At 41.0% G+C, this 6,570-nt stretch overlaps 1 non-coding gene across 1 annotated transcript; it reads right to left on the reverse strand.

Moving 5' to 3' along the window:
* Window positions 1–3,555: 3,555 nt before the first annotated feature.
* trnas-gcu (transfer RNA serine (anticodon GCU)) lies at window positions 3,556–3,637 on the reverse strand. The gene has a single exon. It is a non-coding gene; the product is annotated as a tRNA-Ser (tRNA).
* Between the last annotated feature and the right edge of the window lie 2,933 nt (window positions 3,638–6,570).

Below are 6,570 nucleotides of genomic sequence, written 5' to 3' on the forward strand. Positions count from 1 at the left end.
GTTTCAGGTATGAAATCTCTCTAGGATCTTCACCTATACTCAGAGTTGGTGTTTAAACTTGCAGGTCGTTTAACCCCCCACCAAATGGTATTGTGTGGAGCTCCTTGGGTCAAGGTGTGTATAGCATTTCGCTATGGTGTGGGTCATTAGGGTTACACGCAATGTCAAGATATGCAAAGGGCCAGAGAGTGGAAATACCTGTAGCCTCCCACTAATAAGTTAAAACTGAAAGAGGATCTGGAAAGAGAAGTGACAGGTTTTCAAGAAACCACAGCAAGCCTATGCACACGTGTTTGCAGCCGATAAGTTTCATCTTAGGGTAGAAGACAATGGATGTCACTCACAAAGGGTTCAATAGTGGAGAATGTGGGCATCGATCCCACTACCTCTCACATGCAAAGCGAGTGCTCTAGCATTTGAGCTAATCCCCCTATGCAAGAATAGCTTTTGTGGCAAATCATGGCAACCTCTTCAGCGTGTATGTTGTTCTGTCCTGGACTGGATCACATTGCCTAGACCAGTGATTCTCAAATGGGGGTACGCGTACCCCTGGGGGTACTTGAAGGTTCTCCAGGGGGTACTTGAGATTTTTTTTTAATATATTTAAATTAGCATCCATTCAAAAATCCTTGAAATTAATTATTTAACAAATATTCAATAAAATATAAGTGTAAGTTCATGAACTAAATTTTATATTCAGTAGGATTTTCAATTTAATTATCATAAAAAAACAGTCTCCCCCATACCGATGGTTTGACCCAACCTGGCACACGCCACCTGTCATCGCCTGTCATCACCTGCCTTGAAAACTTCAACAATGGAGTCGAGTTGAAGTGCAGCAGCAATGCTGCTGAAACACGGAGGGACAAGTACCAAAGAAGGCGAAACCAGAGCAGAGAGCCTTCCCTAAACAACACCGTGAGAGCTTGTGCCTCTTCGGAGGGGCGCTAAAACGTAAAAGTTTTCCGTTGTGAAGTTAATGATTCATAACAAGAAGTCCGCATCTCTACCGCTACCCTTTCAAAATAAAAGCATGTAATACAAAAGCAGAAATGAAATTGTATGACCTTAAAGCGAGCAAATATTTCACAATAAAATAACAGAAAGACGCTTCAATAATATTAACAATAACATAGATTGGGTTATTTTCACTTTTAGTTTTTTTCTGTGGGGAGAGATTAGCCAACAGTGGCATTAAGCCACCACATCTTCAGCGGTACCTCCAGACAAAACATGAAAGTCATGTTGCTTAGCCACCTGAGTTTTTTAAGAGGAAACTTTCTGAATTCAGGTCATCTCAAGACACGATGCGAAAAGCCTCCCCGAAGCAAACGGAAACATGCTACCTGTCAGTATTCTTTTCGATCCTTAAAGAAGATATTTTAAGATGATAAATATTAAAAGAAAATGTTTTGAGCTAATCTTTTAATTAAAACCAAGTTAATGATTTATTTTTTGGGAAGAAGTGTTTAGCTATAATTAAGTTCATGAGTTCAGTTTGAGAACATATCTTTATTATGATCCCAAAAGAGGTCACTTTAAGTTGATAATTATTTTGAGGTGCACAAATCTTTATTTATAATGAGATTATAATAAAAGTCTTTAGTTATTTTTAGATCTTTTTATTTCGAAATAGTTCAAGAGAGACCACTGCAAATGAACAGTGTTATGGACATTGATGGAGTTTTAAAATTGAATGTGTCTAGTTTCAAGGCTTAATAAATCTCATTACATCTTTCTTTCAACCAAAAATGCTTTGCGCTGGTTAGAGGGTACTCGGCAGAATTTTTTCTTCGAAGGGGGTACGTCACTGAAAAAAGGTTGAGAACCACTGGCCTAGACAAATGAATGAAGTCTCTCATCACAGGCCCTCAGGGGAGACTGGACAAGTAAGTCAATACAGAGAGCTTTGCAGATGGGGAATTAGCTCAAATGGTAGAGCGCTCGCTTAGCATGCGAGAAGTAGTGGGATCGATGCCCACATTCTCCAGGAAATTTGTAATATCTTGATTTTAGTCTGGTTGGGAAAGTTCTGTAATTCAGTTTGATATAGTCCCCTTCTAAAACAAGATGGATTGCTTATTTTTATGCCATGGACTGATATTATACAGAAAAATGCAGTTCCATCCTTCCTGCATGTTTCAGAGAGTTATAGAGCCACCGCCAAGTAGCAAGGACATTTTTCTTGAGAGCACATGGTGAAGTATCACCATACTTAGACACTAACTAAATGCTCATATTTTCCCCAATAATATGTTTCTAATCTGTCATTTCAAGTTGGTGAGAGATTCAGAGCACCTGGTTAGCGTTTTTGTCAGTACACGTGACGAGAATACAGCATTTTAGATAATAATCTAAAGCAGCAGAGTAAGCTGATTCAGTCAATTAGAGTAGAACTTTGTGTCTTGTAAACTTCACTGCGACGAGGATGGGATTCTAACCCACGCGTGCAGAGCACAATGGATTAGCAGTCCATCGCCTTGACCACACAACCACCTCGTCCTATTCAGAGGTAAATTTATCTCCTAAAATTCAAACTTTTCCTGCTCTTAAGAGACATGTTACAATTTGACAAGTGGCTGTGGACACAAGAAGAAGAAGAAAACTATTGCTGCAAAAACAGGATTTTAACCCATGCGTGCAGACCACAGTTGGTTATCATTTCTTTACTGGAGAACAATTTAGGGGACTACAGGACTCTAACTTATGTTTTCTGGTATTGTACCTGCGTACATAGGCAACTGGCCTTGCTTGTGTTTTTTTGAAGATCTTACACTGGTCGTCCAAGAGACTTCTTTAGTTCTAAAAGACTTGTGGGAGGTTTCAGGTATGAAATCTCTCTAGGATCTTCACCTATACTCAGAGTTGGTGTTTAAACTTGCAGGTCGTTTAACCCCCCACCAAATGGTATTGTGTGGAGCTCCTTGGGTCAAGGTGTGTATAGCATTTCGCTATGGTGTGGGTCATTAGGGTTACACGCAATGTCAAGATATGCAAAGGGCCAGAGAGTGGAAATACCTGTAGCCTCCCACTAATAAGTTAAAACTGAAAGAGGATCTGGCTCAAATGGTAGAGCGCTCGCTTAGCATGCGAGAAGTAGTGGGATCGATGCCCACATTCTCCAGGAAATTTGTAATATCTTCATTTTAGTCTGGTTGGGAAAGTTCTGTAATTCAGTTTGATATAGTCCCCTTCTAAAACAAGATGGGTTTCCTTGTTTTTATGCCATGGACTGATATTATACAGAAAAATGCAGTTCCATCCTTCCTGCATGGTTCAGAGAGTTATAGAGCCACCGCCAAGTAGGAAGGACATTTTTCTGGAGAGCACATGGTGGCGTATCACCATACTTAGACACTAACTGAATGCTCATATTTTCCCCAATAATATGTTTCTAATCTGTCATTTCAAGTTGGTGAGAGATTCAGAGCACCTGGTTAGCGTTTTTGTCAGTACACGTGACGAGAATACAGCATTTTAGATAATAATCTCAAGCAGCAGAGTAAGCTGATTCAGTCAATTAGAGTAGAACTTTGTGTCTTGTAAACTTCACTGCGACGAGGATGGGATTCTAACCCACGCGTGCAAAGCACAATGGATTAGCAGTCCATCGCCTTGACCACTCGGCCACCTCGTCCTATTCAGAGGTAAATTTATCTCCTAAAATTCAAACTTTTCCTGCTCTTAAGAGACATGTTACAATTTGACAAGTGGCTGTGGACACAAGAAGAAGAAGAAAACTATTGCTGAAAAAAATGGATTTTAACCAATGCGTGCAGACCACAGTTGGTTATCATTTCTTTACTGGAGAACAATTTAGGGGACTACAGGACTCTAAGTTATGTTTTCTGGTATTGTACCTGCATTCATAGGCAACTGGCGTTGCTTGTGTTTTTTTGAAGATGTTACACTGGTCGTCCAAGAGGCTTCTTTAGTTCTAAAAGACTTGTGGGAGGTTTCAGGTATGAAATCTCTCTAGGATCTTCACCTATACTCAGAGTTGGTGTTTAAACTTGCAGGTCGTTTAACCCCCCACCAAATGGTATTGTGTGGAGCTCCTTGGGTCAAGGTGTGTATAGCATTTCGCTATGGTGTGGGTCATTAGGGTTACACGCAATGTCAAGATATGCAAAGGGCCAGAGAGTGGAAATACCTGTAGCCTCCCACTAATAAGTTAAATCTGAAAGAGGATCTGGAAAGAGAAGTGACAGGTTTTCAAGAAACCACAGCAAGCCTATGCACACGTGTTTGCAGCCGATAAGTTTCATCTTAGGGTAGAAGACAATGGATGTCACTCACAAAGGGGAATTAAGGGTTCAATAGTGGAGAATGTGGGCATCGATCCCACTACCTCTCACATGCAAAGCGAGTGCTCTACCATTTGAGCTAATCCCCCTGTGTAAGAATAGCTTCTGTGGCAAATCATGGCAACCTCTTCAGCGTGTATGTTGTTCTGTCCTGGACTGGATCATATTGCCTAGACAAATGAATGAAGTCTCTCATCACAGGCCCTCAGGGGAGAATGGACAAGTAAGTCATTTATAGAGAGCTTTGCAGATGGGGAATTAGCTCAAATGGTAGAGCGCTCGCTTAGCATGCGAGAAGTAGTGGGATCGATGCCCACATTCTCCAGGAAATTTGTAATACCTTGATTTTAGTCTGGTTGGGAAAGTTCTGTAATTCAGATTCATATAGTCCCCTTCTAAAACAAGATGGGTTTCCTTGTTTTTATGCCATAGACTGATATTATACAGAAAAATGCAGTTCCATCCTTCCTGCATGGTTCAGAGAGTTATAGAGCCACCGCCAAGTAGGAAGGACATTTTTCTTGAGAGCACATGGTGGCGTATCACCATACTTAGACACTAACTAAATGCTCATATTTCCCCCAATAATATGTTTCTAATCTGACATTTCAAGTTGGTGAGAGATTCAGAGCACCTGGTTAGCGTTTTTGTCAGTACACGTGACGAGAATACAGCATTTGAGATAATAATCTCAAGCAGCAGAGTAAGCTGATTCAGTCAATTAGAGTAGAACTTTGTGTCTTGTAAACTTCACTGCGACGAGGATGGGATTCTAACCCACGTGTGCAGAGCACAATGGATTAGCAGTCCATCGCCTTGACCACTCGGCCACCTTCTCCTATTCAGAGGTAAATTTATCTCCTAAAATTCAAACTTTTCCTGCTCTTAAGAGACATGTTACAATTTGACAAGTGGCTGTGGAGACAAGAAGAAGAAGAAAACTATTGCTGCAAAAACAGGATTTTAACCCATCCGTGCAGACCACAGTTGGTTATCATTTCTTTACTGGAGAACAATTTAGGGGACTACAGGACTCTAACTTATGTTTTCTGATATTGTACCTGCGTACATAGGCAACTGGCCTTGCTTGTGTTTTTTTGAAGATGTTACACTGGTCGTCCAAGAGGCTTCTTTAGTTCTAAAAGACTTGTGGGAGGTTTCAGGTATGAAATCTCTCTAGGATCTTCACCTATACTCAGAGTTGGTGTTTAAACTTGCAGGTCGTTTAACCCCCCACCAAATGGTATTGTGTGGAGCTCCTTGGGTCAAGGTGTGTGTAGCATTTCGCTATGGTGTGGGTCATTAGGGTTACACGCAGTGTCAAGATATGCAAAGGGCCATGGAGTGGAAATACCTGTAGCCTCCCACTAATAAGTTAAAACTGAAAGAGGATCTGGAAAGAGAAGTGACAGGTTTTCAAGAAAACACAGCAAGCCTATGCACACGTGTTTGCAGCCGATAAGTTTCATCTTAGGGTAGAAGACAATGGATGTCACTCACAAAGGGGAATTAAGGGTTCAATAGTGGAGAATGTGGGCATCTATCCCACTACCTCTCACATGCAAAGCGAGTGCTCTACCATTTGAGCTAATCCCCCTGTGTAAGAATAGCTTCTGTGGCAAATCATGGCAACCTCTTCAGCGTGTATGTTGTTCTGTCCTGGACTGGATCACATTGCCTAGACAAATGAATGAAGTCTCTCATCACAGGCCCTCAGGGGAGACTGGACAAGTAAGTCATTTACAGAGAGCTTGCAGATGGGGATTTAGCTCAAATGGTAGAGCGCTCGCTTAGCATGTGAGAAGTAGTGGGATCGATGCCCACATTCTCCAGGAAATTTGTAATATCTTGATTTTAGTCTGGTTGGGAAAGTTCTGTAATTCAGTTTGATATAGTCCCCTTCTAAAACAAGATGGGTTTCCTTGTTTTTATGCCATAGACTGATATTATACGGAAAAATGCAGTTCCATCCTTCCTGCATGGTTCAGAGAGTTATAGAGCCACCGCCAAGTAGGAAGGACATTTTTCTTGAGAGCACATGGTGGCGTATCACCATACTTAGACACTAACTAAATGCTCATATTTTCCCCAATAATATGTTTCTAATCTGTCATTTCAAGTTGGTGAGAGATTCAGAGCACCTGGTTAGCGTTTTTGTCAGTACACGTGACGAGAATACAGCATTTGAGATAATAATCTCAAGCAGCAGAGTAAGCTGATTCAGTCAATTAGAGTAGAACTTTGTGTCTTGTAAACTTCACTG

This window comes from Platichthys flesus, chromosome 16, assembly GCF_949316205.1.
Source record: "Platichthys flesus chromosome 16, fPlaFle2.1, whole genome shotgun sequence".
NCBI lineage: Eukaryota > Metazoa > Chordata > Actinopteri > Pleuronectiformes > Pleuronectidae > Platichthys > Platichthys flesus.